Raw genomic sequence first — 16,164 nt, forward strand, 5'->3', positions numbered from 1 at the left:
ATTACTGCTGCCGATGCCAAAGGGGAAGGTTTGATCTAGGAGGGAGCCAGCTCAGGAGGACCTCCCCGATCTGGTATTGTGATAACTCATAGAAGGCCTCGAGAGACTTGGCAGCAACGTGAGGATCGGTATCGGCGCCAGCAAGAGGACTATCGTCGGGAAGAAGAAAGACGCCGACAAGAGTGGAATCAGCACAGAGATCATTGGAATTGTCCGTTCTTTATCCATTGCTGGGAACAAAATATTAAGCTTCCTACTGTCAGAGATTGCTCTGAGTGCAATGGTTATGATCGGTATGACAGATCGAATCGGTAGTATCAGAACAATGACCGCCGATTTGAAGAGCCGACTAGGGGGAGAGCTTCAGTTCATGATCGGCTGGGGGGCAGGCTCACTGTGCATGATAGGCTTGGTGATCATATTGAGTACTTTCCCAGGAACCAAGAGGAGCTTGAAGAGATGGCAAATGCTCGAGTTCACGATGAGTTCATATTTTGCAGAGATGCTAATACCTATCATATGGAATCAAGGGAAAATCGTCGCCCTTCAGCAAGACAGCCACAACTTCCTCCTTGGTGTCCAGAGGGGTTGACTAGGACACAGAAAAGGAGGTTGCAACGTGAAAGGCAAGAAGACTTGAATAAGGGAGAAAACTCTGGCAAGTCTGGAGATCAGCAGCAACCAGATCCTAAGGGGAAGGGAGCATCGGCAAATGTTAACATGGTATTTATGTTGCCGATGGAGTTCCTTGCGCCGTCTAGTGATGATGAGGAGCTGGATTTTTCCGACCAGATAGCTTAGCTGGCTCTGGATCCAATGACAGCCATCTTTGAAAAGCCTGCCGATAATGAAAGACAGCATCTTAAAGCCCTATTTGACAAAGGAAGAGTTGATGGCCAGCCGATGACCAAGATATTAGTCGATGGTGGGGCAGCTATTAACATCATGCCATATGCAGTCTATCAGAAACTTGGGAAAGGAGATCAAGATATGACCAAGACTGATATGATGCTAAAGGACTTTGAAGGAAATGTGTCTCCTGTTAAAGGGGCAATATGTGTCGAGTTGACCATCGGCAGCAAAACCTTACCAACGACATTCTTCGTGATCAGTGGAAAAGGTGCGTACAACCTGCTACTAGGGACAGACTGGGTCCATGCCAATTGTTGCATCCCGTCAACAATGCACCAATGCTTGGTCCAGTGGGTAGGTGACAAAATTGAGATTGTCCCTGGAGACTCTTCTTATGTTATTGCATCGGCAGAGGCAGATACTTATGAAAGAACCAGTTGTATCTCAGGGGAAATTTGGGAAAAAGATTTCCTCAAAGTTGCCGATTATGAAATTCCACCGATCCAAGCAGTTGGTTCTGATGAAGATTTTTAATGGAAAGGTTTGCCGATGATGGAAAGTTAGGCTAGTGGTTTACATCAGCTGATGATTTAGTAGAAATAGATATAGGTAATGGTGATAGGCCTAGACCAACTTTCATTAGTGCTAAGTTGGATTCTGAGTGTAAGCAACATTTAACCGATTTGTTAAAGGAATATAAAGATTGCTTTGCTTGGGATTATACTGAGATGCCTGGTTTAGACCGATCGATTGTTGAACATCGGTTACCTATCAAGTCTGGATTTCGGCCACATCTACAGCCAGCTCGCCGATGTAATCCCAATATTCTTCATGATATTAAGGCCAAAATAACTAAACTCATTGAGACTAAATTTATTCGGGAATGTCGATATGCCAAATGGATTTCCAATGTTGTTCCAATTTACAAGAAAAACAGGAAGCTTCGGGTTTGCATTGATTTCAGGAATCTTAACAAAGCTACGCCGATGGATGGCTATCCAATGCCAGTTGCCGATTTGTTAGTCGATGCTGCAGCTGGACATCGGGTTATTAGCTTCATGGATGGCAATGCAGGATATAATCAGATATTCATGGCAGAGGAAGATATTCCAAATACTGCATTTAGATGTCCTAGTCATGTTGGGTTGTTTGAATGGATAGTCATGACCTTTGGTTTGAAAAATGCTGGTGCTACCTATCAGAGGGCTATGAATTTTATCTTCCATGAGTTCATCGGCAAGCTGGTGGAAATTTATATCGATGATGTGGTGGTTAAGTCTGGAGATTTCACAAGACATCTTGCCGATTTGCGGAAAGTATTAGAATGCACAAGGAAACATGGTTTGAAGATGAATCCCAATAAGTGTGCATTTGGTGTATCGGCAGGGCAGTTTCTTGGTTTCATGGTGCATCAGAGAGGAATTGAAATTAGTAGACGATCTATTGATGTTATCAATAAGATAGTTGCCCCTACCAACAAAACCGAGCTCCAGTCCTTGATCGGCAAGGTAAATTTTATCAGGCGGTTTATATCTAATTTGTCTGGTAAATTTGTGCTTTTAGTCCTTTGCTTAAATTGAAAGCCGATAAAGAATTCGTATGGGGGAAAGAGCAACAGTTGGCTTTAGATGGTATCAAGAATTACTTGGTAAATCCTCCAGTATTGATTCCACCTCAGCAAGGGAAGCCCTTCAGGTTATGTTTATCTACCGATGGGATGGTCATCGGTTCAGCTTTAATTCAAGAATTTGAAGGGAAGGAGAGTGTGATTTACTATTTAAGGAGAAGATTGATTGATGCTGAAACCAGGTATTCGGCTATTGAAAAGTTATGTTTATGCCTATATTTCTCCTGCATTAAGTTGAGGCACTATTTGTTATCGTGCGAATGCACTGTTATATACAAAGATGATGTGGTCCGATACATGCTATCTATGCCGATTATGAGTGGCAGGATCGGTAAGTGGATTTTGGCACTGTCAGAATTCGATTTGCGTTACGAATCGGCTAAAGCGGTTAAAGGATAGATTATGGCCGATTTTGTGACTCAACATCGCGGTACAGTAGAGACTTTGGAAATTGTGCCTTGGACGCTCTTCTTTGATGGATCCACATGTGACCGGGGGGCAGGAATCGGTATAGTGTTAATTTCCCCTCGGGGAAAGAAATATGAGTTCTCTTTGCCGATTGTTGCCACGTCAACGAATAATCAAGCCGAATATCAAGCATTAATCAAAGGGTTGGAATTGTTAAAAGAAGTTCATGCTGATGCTGTTGAAATCTTTGGGGATTCTATGCTGGTTACAAATCAATTGGCCGGAACTTACGAATGCCGAAGTGAAGTCCTGATAACTTATTACGAAAAGAGTATGCAACTATTAAAGGAATTCAAGGATTTCCGGTTGGAGCATGTTCCTCGGTTACATAATGAGGAAGCTAATCGGTTGGCTCAACATGCCTCGGGATATCAGCCCATATTGAATACAATATCGGCAATAAGTGCCGATGATTGGAGAAAAGAGATTATTGATTATTTAAAAGATCCATCTCAGAAGGTTGAGAGGCGTGTTCGATTTCAAGCTACCAAGTATGTGCTCCTCGAAGATGAGCTTTATTACCGGACAATAGATGGGATTCTGCTCAGATGCTTAGGCGATGATGAGGCTAAAGGTTTGATGGGCGAGATCCATGAAGGGGTGTGTGGAGCACATCAGTCGGCTTTCAAGATGAAATGGATGATTAGGAGGAACGTGTATTATTGGCCAACCATACTTGAAGATTGTTTTAAATATTTCAAGGGATGTCAAGGATGTCAGAAATTTGGCAATGTTCAAAGGGCACCCGCATCGGCTATGAATCCCATTATTAAACCTTGGCCGTTCTGGGGATGGGCTATTGATCTAATCGGCCAGATTTACCCACCTTCAAGCGAAGGACATAAATTTATCTTGGTTGCCACTGATTATTTCACCAAGTGGGTTGAAGCTATTCCTTTGAAGAAAGTTACATCGGCCAATATGATTGATTTTGTAAAAGAGCATATTGTTTACCGATTCGGCATTCCTCAAACGATTACTACCGATCAGGGTACTATATTTACATCGGGAGAGTTTGATGAATTTGCAATCGGTATGGGAATTAAAGTATTGAATTCTTCTCCTTATTATGCTCAAGCCAATGGGCAGGCCGAAGCATCTAACAAAGGAATTATTAAACTCATCAAATGGAAAATTGAAGAAAATCCTAAGAGGTGGCATATGTTGTTGAATGAAGCTTTATGGTCGTATCGGATGGCTTGTCATGGGTCGACCAAAGTTTCCCCTTATCAGTTAGTATATGGACACGATGCTATATTGCCATGGGAGATTAAAACCGAATCTAGGCGACTATCTTTTCAAGATCAGCTGACTGCCGATGACTATGCTACTTTGATGAAAGACGAGTTGGATGATTTAGCAGGGCATCGGTTGAGGGCTTTAATGAGTATAGAAGAAAATAAAAAGAGAGTTGCCAGGTGGTATGATAAAAAGGTGAAGGCTAAGGAGTTTGCCGACGGAGACTTAGTATGGAAATTAATCTTACCGATCGGGACTAAAAGCTCAAAATTTGGGAAGTGGTCTCCCAACTAGGAGGGTCCCTATCGGATAAAGCGATCTGCTCCTGGCAATGCCTATATTTTAGAAACACTTGAAGGAGTCGAATTTCCTAGGGCATTGAATGGCAAATACTTAAAGAAATATTACCCAAGTATATGGATCGATGCACAAAGAGTTTAAGTGTCGATAACACTCCTATCGGCTGGATTGAAATGCATCTGAGGCTGAGTACGATGTTTTAAAAGGTGCCGATAACAATCCTATCGGCTAGACCAAATGTTCCGAAGTTCTTAAAGCAAAGCACGTCATCAATGAAGAATTTATGCGTTCAGCAAGGCTTGGATGGCCGATATAGCGCGCAGGCGAATTTGATCGGCTTCTTCTATCTCTTTGATATCTTTCTTCGGCAGAGCCTTCCACCGGTTTCAGCTTCTTCTTCATCTGCAGTGCTTTGTGAGCCTGGATGTTTCACTCTTGCTCAAGGGTCTTGATCATCTCAGGCAGCTGACCTTCTTCCTGTTGAGCCTGGGAAAGGGCCTCTTCCACTTGTTTAAGTTCTGCCAGCAGGGCTTCCCTCTTTGCCGATAGATCGGAAATCTTTTGCTTCAGCATATCTCCTAAGGATTTTAGAATGCCGATGCTCTTATGTTTTTCATCGGCAAGGTGCTTTACTTTCATTACTTCCTCTAAGAGCTGGGTGTGAGCCGCTCTATCGGCAAGGCGTTGAGTGGCCTTTTGGTACTGGTGCTGTTGACTCTTCAAGTGGGCAGCCTTGAAGAGAATTTCCTCGGCATCGGTAGGGATTTGACCTCTGAGAGCCTTGAACAGAGCCTTGGCTAGGTTGGAATCGTTGACCAGTTGGGCTGTGTCTTGATGAAGGAGAGCCAACAGATCTTCCAGCTTTGCTCTAATCTATGCCGATGAAATTCCGACTGCTTGAGAAGAGCTTGCTTCCTCGCCTTCATCCTCAGAAATTTCGATGGCAAAGGAGAACAAGCTGTCAGGAGAATCCTGTTCCTGGGAAAGAAGATGAGACAAGTTATTTGATGATCAAGTACTGGTGATGATGAAAACATAGAGGTCAGGTAACTTACTTGTTTCAGAGCAATTTCTCGCCTTGGGCTAGCTGAGGCCGATGGCACTATGGGTTGATCGGCTAGAGTTGCCGATGGAACAATGTCAGCTGGAAATTGACGAGATAATCATAAAGTGGAAAGGTAGCTCCATCAGCAATAATTTTATGAATAGTATTTTACCTTGAGGGAGTGCAGTGCTTATCTAGATCGAGGAGACTACCGATGCTATAGTTGAGCCTGCTGGATCGGCAGTCTGCTCGTGTACATCGGCTGAAAATTCTTCTAGCTGAGGTTCTTCCGGCTGGTGTTCTTCTGTCTGGGGTTCTTCTTGTGGCTAAGGAGGAGACGGCACTTGCTGTGTCTGAACTTCTGGAGAAGACGGGGACGATTCTACAGGGATCAGTGACCTTGGAGGGGGAGGAGGCGTTGCTATTCTCTTACACTTCACTTGTGATTTGGTACTCTTGGGGCCCTTTCTCTTTGCTTGGCTGTACTGGGGGGCATCAGCAGTCGTTTTGGTACTTCTGGTCTTTGCCGATTTGCCAGTGTGCTGTTACAACAATGGAAGTTTTATAAATGCAAGTGTAACAGAGTATTGATGGGTTTTGGTTGAAATAATAAAAGTTAGCAATGAGGTTCCCATGCCAGCCGATGTGTCCTGAAAAGTTGTGTAAATGTAAGAATAGAGTCGGTATAAATTGAAGAGGCCAAGAATTTAGCTTGAAAGCTTGTCCCAAAGTTTTGGCAGCTACCGATGGGGATGTTTTCGTTCGCCTGGTGGTGATTTTCTTGAAACACACACCCCGGTGTATTAAAGCCGCCAAGCTTGGAGCACTATTGCCGATCAAAGAGATCGGACCCGATGGAAGGAGTTCAATCGGCCTGCCACTTCTGCTAACTGATGGTGGCATATCATCGACCTGTAAAAAACAGAGAAAGTAAGTTGTTGATAGAAAATGAAAATAAAAGAAGATTGAAACATTGATTGGAAACTTACAGTGTTCTCGGGAATTTTATACTCGGAGTCGATCATGCCACGGTACGTGAAGGCCGATTTGCAGAACAGGTGTTCCTTCCATTCTTCCCACAACTGTTTGTATGCCTAAGTAATAAAGAGGGCCCGGATCCAAGCCAATAGATCGACATCTGTATCGGTGTTTGGTGGAAGCTGAGCTATTCTGGTCCACTCAAGACTGCTGGTGATGGTTTCCCTTGGCTTTACCACATCGGCGTAGCAAAGTGCAATCGGTAGTTGACCGAAAGCTAGTTAGCGAGCTAGTGCCGATGGGTTGTAAAACTCATAGGTCAGGTTGGAGGCTTTCCCACTACCGAAGAAGTTCACTGGTATAGCTCTTGGAGTGATAATTGCCATCATCACATCATGGTTGTTGACACTTGCTAACACCACTTGAATACTAGGTTGTCATCCCTAGCATGGCACTAGAGTGTACTATGGTATTTATACGCACACAGATAATCCGCAAGCGCACGGATACCGTTGAAGCTTTTACCCGGTTAAAGGTTTTATCGTATCCACAGGGAAACGGGAGAACCAACTACGCTCTAACTTAACCAAGATAGATAGATAGGTGAAAATAGGAAAGATAGTAGAATCGAATAAGAACAATATTAAAGGTAAGATAACAGTGAGTGATAATATGGGAATAGAGAATAGAGCAATTCTAGTATATGGGCGATGGTAGCAGAATAGAGAGAATAACTATGGTTTCTCTACTTCAAAGGGGTATGTCTATGTCTGGGACGAACCACGTGATAAGATTACACCACAAAGGATGCTTATCCATAGGCCGATAAACCCTACCCGTCCTGCTAGCGAGAGGTGGACTACAGAGGACCAACGTAACTGTCACCTACGCGGCCTACCACACGATCCAGCTAGACAGGGGATATCCACAAGTAATCTAGATCTAAGCATCTCGGTTACACCTATACTACAACTCTCACCTATAGCGTCCTATAGATTAGAATACTCAAAAGAGTTGTGAACCAGAACATACATGATTAGTAATTACATAATGAATTAGAAGTAGATTACCAGAGTCATTCCATGAGCAAGCTTGATTAGAGCTTGATCATGACGAAGTACAACCGGAGGAAGAACCGACAGGCCGACCTCTCCTCTAATCCTCCTTTGCTCTCCATCTCGCTACTATCTAGATCTACTATAGTTTAGAGAAGAGAGGAGAGCTCTCATCTCTAAACCCTAGCTTTTGCTCTGTCTACGAATAATGAATAATGATCAAGGGGTTTCCTCCTCCAGGGGCCAGGGGGTCTGGTTATATAGTCTTTTCAGATGAATCTGGGCCGTCGGATCAAACCGACATTGATCGTGTGGTTTTCCTTGAAGTATTAGGTCGGTGGAGCATGATCCGCGAAGTTGAAGCTGATTGGTTACTGTAGCTGGGCGGGCACCCAAGGGACTTGGGCGGGCGCCCTGCCCCCGGGCCCGATCGGCCTCCCGTTCGTTCCCGTGGCTTCTGGAGTCTTCTAGATGGTAGAAAATTGCACGGCATGTTAGTATCTCTATGTAAACCCGACGTGTGGGCCTTTCTTTCATATTTCCTGATAACCCCCTGCAGAAATAGACAAACACCAAAACTCGTGGAATTCTGTCAGATAAAACCCTAAGTCCAGATGTTGATTTCATTTAGATCCTTTTCTTTGTTTATTTGATAATTAAATTTGATACTTAAGGACCGTCAACAAACTCCCCCAAGCTTACCTCTTGCTCGTCCCTGAGCAAGGATAGACTCAGCAATGGATCAGAAGTTGTTGCAATATCTTTAAAAATTTGACGGTACACATGCTTTTAAATAAGATTTCATCTCTGAGTTAGAGTAAACTGTCAAGAACTAAAACTTACCTACATTACCTTTCACCATGGGACTTGTAACCGTCACTTCTGTCTTGAGTAGTTTAAAGATAGAACAGTCTAGCCAAGTGCCATGTCTCTTATTCTTGATCAGCTATAGCTCTGGAGTTTTTGCAGATTTTCAAATAAAACTCAGAGATTCCTTGTTTGACTCTCTAAATCTCTCTTTTGTGGTATTTCTAGATCCTTACCAAGGCAGTGATGGTATATGCCTTCTCTCAAGATATGTGGTATTTGTGGTATAAGACATAGTGGCATTGCCTTCTCTCTCACCCTACTCTAATAAGGCTTTAATATCTGGAGCTCATAGGTGGGAGATAAAGTATACATACTTACAAGACATTTATTGTATAGTCAAACCATGGATCCAAAGAAACAAATCAATAAGCCAAATCAAGATGTGCATGTGTGGCGAATGAATGGTGTATGGTGATGATGGTGATAACAATGGTGAAAGTCTAATTCTACTTTTGCTCTTTTGAGGGGATGCATACCTTCCTTGCTTTTTGAAATTTTATGAGGAGAATGAGATGCTCTATCTTTTCTTTTTCTTTTCTCTCAGGTGGGTATCTTGTACCCCTAATTCTACTGTCGGACACTTGTCCATTTTTACCTCTCGTCTCACTCTTTTTTTTTTGTTTCTTTCGAGGTTCCGGGCACTTGCCCCTTTTTATTTCCTCGTATTTTTCTTCTTTTTTTTCAGAGCACTCACCCTCCTAGAATAATGTAGCAAGTGGTAGTAACCAAAATAACTTGAGCATTTATTTTACAGGAAAAAATAGGAATGAGATAATGTTTTTGGCTATTCTCTCCCGGATAGGAGTAGAATAATTTTGGGTGAATCTGGAGATGGAAAGGAGTGGATGTATGTGGATGCGTACTTCCGGAGTAGAAGCAGCATGTATGAGTGAACGTGCAAGTGAATCTTGATTTTAACCACATGACAAGCTCCTAAGGGTCTACACAGCTTGACCACACTCAATGCTCATAAGCAGTAAAAAGTAAATGTATGGTTCATAGTCTAATAAGCATGTATATATGGCTGTGGTAGGATTTTAAACTCTCATCATACAGGAACTCATCATGCAATATTTTAAAGATTTTTCAAAGATAAAATTCTCCAGAATTCTAGCACCTCTAGGAACAGATATACAGCAGCTCAACCTTCCCATATCATATCCATTAACAACTTAGATTTCAGATCAAGTTTTTATCCCACAAATTTAGATCTAGAGCAAGCTTTAAATTATAACAGTTATGTCTAAACTTGAGAGAGAACTTCAAATTTGCAAATTAGGCAGAGCAACTATTCATCATATCCATGCTAGAGTTTTATTATTAAGATTCAGATTAGCATAGCCACTTTATTTATTAAACACACTAAGCAAAAGATATATATATAAGCACAAAATCTTTATTTGGTTTTTCATAGTTTATGTATTTTAATATTCTAATATAATATAAGTATAAAGATAGGTAGAAATACTTAGCGAGATAAATGTGAGTGCTCTCCCCCAAGCTGAATTTTGACGTAATTTCTCTTGATGTAGCTAACAGGTGGCAGAGGTGTATTTGAAAGTCAGCAGCATTCTGACAGCGATTAGAATGTCCTCCGTCTGCTAGTCTTCTTGATTCTTAAATTCTGTGGAGCTCAAATAGACAACAAAGCTTGTGGAACTAATTAAGTGTTAGCATAAATATCTAGCCTTCATCATGTTGAGCTTCCTCAATAAATATTACTCCCTATTTTTATATTTTTATTTTATAAAGCAAAAAAGAAATATTTGTTTTATTTTTATGCCACCACAGTGAAGGTACTTATGGGTTTTATGCCACTCGTATACTCACATGGGGCTTAGTATTTATTAACATTTTTATTTTCTTTTCAAGATAGCATGATTAACTAATAATCTATTTAAGGAAAGTAAATAATTAAAGGGAAAAGGGAATGCAGAAAGGATAAATATGGATAACTACTGATCTTACCTTTCGGCGAGGGTTCAATGTTTTAAGTCTTCTTAACAATACTTCTCACCATGTTCATTCTTCAGGTGCGTCATTTGATTCAGGTGCGGACCATGACGTCTGCACCTCTTTGTTTGCCCAGCAGTTCGAAGTGCGGCGTTGGCAGTATCCTGCTTAGTGTGTTTGTGCTCGTAGATCCAGGTCCCTTACTTGGTAGAGTCTGAGAGTTATAAAACTCCTCCGTGTTTTGCTCGAAGTGTACCTGCTCATAGAGACAAGGCAGAGATCAAGTGCATGGGTCCTGTTGGTGGAAAACACCAACAGAACCTAAAGTGTATTTGTTCTTCTCTAACCCTAAGCATAGTGAGCAAGACAAAGTTGATGGATGAAAAGTTCATGAGTGTAGCACTTATAACATTTGTCAGATCAGATCGCTCAACCTTATGGAAAGATAATCTATCTATGTATATGTCTCTTTTTTTATATATCTCTCAAAGATTGAATGTGTAACATTTTAGCTCATATGATTAGAAGTGTGGGATCATGGAGGTAGTACTAAGAACAAGGATTAAACGACTAAACATGTTGAATCAGTTGGGTTGGTTAATCTAGAGTTGTAAATCATACATGTTTGTCTCTTTTATTTATATGAACGCCAGAACCAAGGAGAAGCTTATAAAAGTGATAGTCAAGTACCTTAAGATGTTACCTTGCTTGAAGAGTGATGGTACAGTATCACCTTGTGGAAGCTTTCCTTTCTTAGCGGTTGTGCATCGTGTTTGAGGTACCCTCCATGGATCATCTCTCTATGATGAATGAGCTATGTCCTTCTTGTGCAAACTGTTAAACTTCATGTGTCACTCTCTTCGTCTCTCATGTGAGTTTATCTCAGGACTTCCCAAATCGATATTGAAAGTTTTTCTGCAGGGGTTAGTCCGACAAAAATATACCAATGTCTACACAAGCAGTTTTTTAGTTCAATAACCGAACTAGACTCCATGTCTAATCAGATTAAGGAAGGCTGTTTAACCTAAGCACCATGCTTAATTTAAAAGCCAATAGAAGTATGTGCAGTACTTCCAAACTAACACTTACTAGTAAATAGACAAAGGGAGCATGACAGCATTTATAGAGATCTACTCAAGTGGAGATGAAGTAGTGTGATTAGTATTTAACAAATTGAGCATGTCTTAAAGGTAGGGACAACCAACATAGCAACATGGCAAAGGATGTTTTTATGTAAAGTACTCCCCCAAGCTTGAATTTTGCAGAATTCAAGTTTGGATGAATTTTATTCAATGTTGTATGATGATTGGTTGGACATACCTTGTGCTTGTCATTCATCCGATCTTCTTGCTGCAATCCTGTAAAGGTTAGTGACAAGAATACCAGAAGGAATATTTTTACAATTATCCTTATATGCTCAATACACAAGGTAATGTTGCAAATAATTAAAAGCTCATGTTACGATATGATCAGTGCTTATTTTAAGACACTAAGCTTGTCCTTGGGAAACCATCAATTTATGTCGGCGAAGTAGTTTCCCTTCCAACGCTGACCTAAATCAAGATCAACTCAACGAGATCTGCAATATTTATTATAGACATATGCATCGACAACCGCCCTTTTAAAGTTTTTATAAATAGAAAGGAAGAGGGGGTTGGAGATCTCAAATGTGGTGATGTTGGAGAGACCAATAGATTGGGAAGATGTTGCATATGAGCATGGAGTAAACATAGTGGCTATGAAATAAATTCCATGCTCATTAATGTTATCTTCGTCTCCAATTTGAATGTTCAGAGTTTCTCTTGGATTGGTCTCACTTATGTCCTCTTCTATAGTTGGATGAATCTCATCTTCAAAGGGAGTCAAGAACTCATCATTTGAAATTGAGCCAAAGTCAGAATCCATTAAGGCTACTTCCTTATCCATCCATTCTACACATTCTAGCCATTTGGAACTTGTGATCAGGAAAGGGGAGCTGATAGAATTTTCAATATGGCTTAGCTCTCCTTCACTTGATATGTCATCCTCGACTTCTTCATAACAGGAACCAGGACATTCTCTAAGAGAACCATTATTGCGAGGATTTGAATTATCCCTACTTGAAGGTCTCTTATGGAACCAGAAGTCTAAACCATCAGCATCTCAAAGATTTAAGGTCGGAATTCCTTCCTCCCTTGGAGAATTCTGGGGTATTGATGGTTTAGGATCGATAGCTAAAGTTTGGAATTGAAGTGGTTATGATCTGGCTATCGAAACTTCTTCTTCTTGTCTAGGAACTGGTTTTGTCTCTTTCTCAGGGATATAAAAGCTAGGAGACTTTCCACTTAATAAATCAATCAAATTCCAAGCTTCACTAGCAGGTAGGTGATAGAAGGATCCTCTAGAGGCTGTATTCAAGGTTTGCTTATTTTCCCCACTAAGGCCCTCAAAAAAATAAATTAGAAGAACTTCTTCTGGAATAGAAAGCTTTGGGCCAGTGAGAGTAAGGTTAATAAAGCGGTCCCATGATTTCCTAAGAGATTCTTCTTCCAGTTGTCTAAAAGAAATAATCTCACGCCGAAGTTCCGCCACTTTGGAGATTGGAAAATATTTAGAAAGAAAACTACTATATAACTCCTTCCAATCTCCATGAACACTCCCTATTTTGAGTTTGTACCAATGTCTAGCTTTTCCCGTTAAAGAGAACGGAAAGAGCTTCCATTTGAGGGTCTCATCGGACATTCCTTCTATGCGAAGGAGGTCACAGACTTGATAAAACTCTCTTAGGTGTGTGTATGGGTTTTCCTCACCTTCTCCTGAGAAAGGTTGTTTTTGAACAAATTCTATTTATTCGGGGTCTATCTCAAAACTAGATGCTATGATAGGCTTTGAAGATTTTGGTGGTTCGAGATGTGTGCCCGTACGTCTATGAAATTCATAGATAGACATGTTTGAATTCATGATAGACCAGAAATCAAGGATTAGATAAGAAGAAAGATTAGCAGAGATGAGGCAAAGGATAAAAGGAAAATATATATTTTTTTATTTTTTTAGAAAATGATTAAGCTAGTTCGTAGTCAACTCAGCAACCGTTTCCCCGGCAACGGCGCCAAAAATGCTTGTTGACACTTGCTAACACCACTTGAATACTAGGTTGTCATCCCTAGCATGGCACTAGAGTGTACTATGGTATTTATACGCACACAGATAATCCGCAAGCGCACGGATACCGTTGAAGCTTTTACCCGGTTAAAGGTTTTATCGTATCCACAGGGAAACGGGAGAACCAACTACGCTCTAACTTAACCAAGATAGATAGATAGGTGAAAATAGGAAAGATAGTAGAATCGAATAAAAACAATATTAAAGGTAAGATAACAGTGAGTGATAATATGGGAATAGAGAATAGAGCAATTCTAGTATATGGGCGATGGTAGCAGAATAGAGAGAATAACTATGGTTTCTCTACTTCAAAGGGGTATGTCTATGTCTGGGACGAACCACGTGATAAGATTACACCACAAAGGATGCTTATCCATAGGCCGATAAACCCTACCCGTCCTGCTAACGAGAGGTGGACTACAGAGGACCAACGTAACTATCACCTACGCGGCCTACCACACGATCCAGCTAGACAGGGGATATCCACAAGTAATCTAGATCTAAGCACCTCGCTTACACCTATACTACAACTCTCACCTATAGCGTCCTATAGATTAGAATACTCAAAAGAGTTGTGAACCAGAACATACATGATTAGTAATTGCATAATGAATTAGAAGTAGATTACCAGAGTCATCCCATGAGCAAGCTTGATTAGAGCTTGATCATGACGAAGTACAACCGGAGGAAGAACCGACAGGCCGACCTCTCCTCTAATCCTCCTTTGCTCTCCATCTCGCTACTATCTAGATCTACTCTAGTTTAGAGAAGAGAGGAGAGCTCTCATCTCTAAACCCTAGCTTTTGCTCTGTCTACGAATAATGAATAATGATCAAGGGGTTTCCTCCTCCAGGGGCCAGGGGGTCTGGTTATATAGTCTTTTCAGATGAATCTGGGCCGTCGGATCAAACCGACATTGATCGTGTGGTTTTCCTTGAAGTATTAGGTCGGTGGAGCATGATCCGCGAAGTTGAAGCTGATTGGTTACTGTACCTGGGCGGGCACCCAAGGGACTTGGGCGGGCGCCCTGCCCCCGGGCCCGATCGGCCTCCCGTTCGTTCCCGTGGCTTCTGGAGTCTTCTAGATGGTAGAAAATTGCACGGCATGTTAATATCTCTATGTAAACCCGACGTGTGGGCCTTTCTTTCATATTTCCTGATAACCCCCTACAGAAATAGACAAACACCAAAACTCGTGGAATTCTGTCAGATAAAACCCTAAGTCCAGATGTTGATTTCATTTAGATCCTTTTCTTTGTTTATTTGACAATTAAATTTGATACTTAACGACCGTCAACAATGGTCCTTATTGAGAGCATCGTCAAATGGGTGAAAAGTCAGAGGAAATCTGGTGTCTGGATCCTCATAGGGCATCCATGCTCGCTGCTCTTTGGTCAGACCCTCATAAAGAGTCTGGAAGAATCGGCTGACCTGATCTTCATTACCTCCAATGCCAGGTAAAACTATGGCTGCTTCACCATAGTTTAGAGGGAAGCGAGTTGCCGATTCTTCTTCATCTAGCTCATGGTCTTCAGCTATATCTCTGGGGAAGCGCTGTGCAAAGAGGTCAAATCCAAGGCGCTTGTGCATGTGAACACTTAGCCACATGTTGATGAACCAACAGGGTCCCCCTAGATTGCCGATGGGCTAGCCTAGCAAGAGTTTCTTAGATACTTGATGAAGGAGGTGATAAGCAGCACCAAGCAAGTATCGGCCAAGAGGAAATCAGCCACCAGTGGCTAGTTTTTCAGCTGCCGATAAATAAACAGAAGTTGGTCCTGCCGATCGGCCGCAGAACACAAACTTATCCAACCACATGTTCAGGAAAATTGTTTGCTCCCTCTCCCTGACAGATCCAGTCTTTCGGTACTTCTGAATATATCCGGACCAACCGCCGATAGCGCGAGTTTCTACTTTAGCGCTGGGTTTGGTGTCAAACAGAAGGCTGCTATCGGCAGTGGATATGTCTAAGCCGGTAAGCATGAGTACATCGGCAAGAGTGGGTGAAGCAGGGCCATGGCCGAACACAAAAGCGTTGAGCGTGTCTGACCAAAAGTACGAGGCAGCTATCAACAGTGACTCATTCCTCTCAATATCGGCAAGAGATAGTCTGATGCACTGGTCTAAATTCCGCTCACCCCACTGAACTTCATTTGAATGGCTAACTCTCAAGAACCAATCCTTCCACCCCTTGGTAGGACTGGGCCAGGTGCGGAAGGCATCTTTCCATAGATCTAGGGAGAAGTTTTCAGCTTTAAAGGGAATTATGTTTGTCTCTGCGTTTATTAGATCGGTGGGATCTGGATTTCCTAGCGGGCCGAGACATTGGAGGTGAGGTTGATCGGTAGGGATTACGATCTTATCGGCCAAATCCTAAAAAGTTTTTGAGGATGAAAAGAAGAACAAAAGGAAAAAGAAGTATTCAGTAAAAGAACTGCGGATGAACAGGGGTACAGCAAAAGTACAAAAAGAAAAGGGTGGTAAACTGACCTCAGGAACGACGAAGTTGACGGCCATTTTCTCGCAAGAAGAAAAGGATTAAAGACTTGGAGGATTGGTGAAAGAGGCTCTTGCAGAAATTCTTGAGGTTCTCGAGTGATGCCGCCGCCAGGAAAGTAGATTTTGAGCTGTAGAATG

The sequence above is a fragment of the Sorghum bicolor genome, chromosome 6, assembly GCF_000003195.3.
Source record: "Sorghum bicolor cultivar BTx623 chromosome 6, Sorghum_bicolor_NCBIv3, whole genome shotgun sequence".
Lineage (NCBI taxonomy): Eukaryota > Viridiplantae > Streptophyta > Magnoliopsida > Poales > Poaceae > Sorghum > Sorghum bicolor.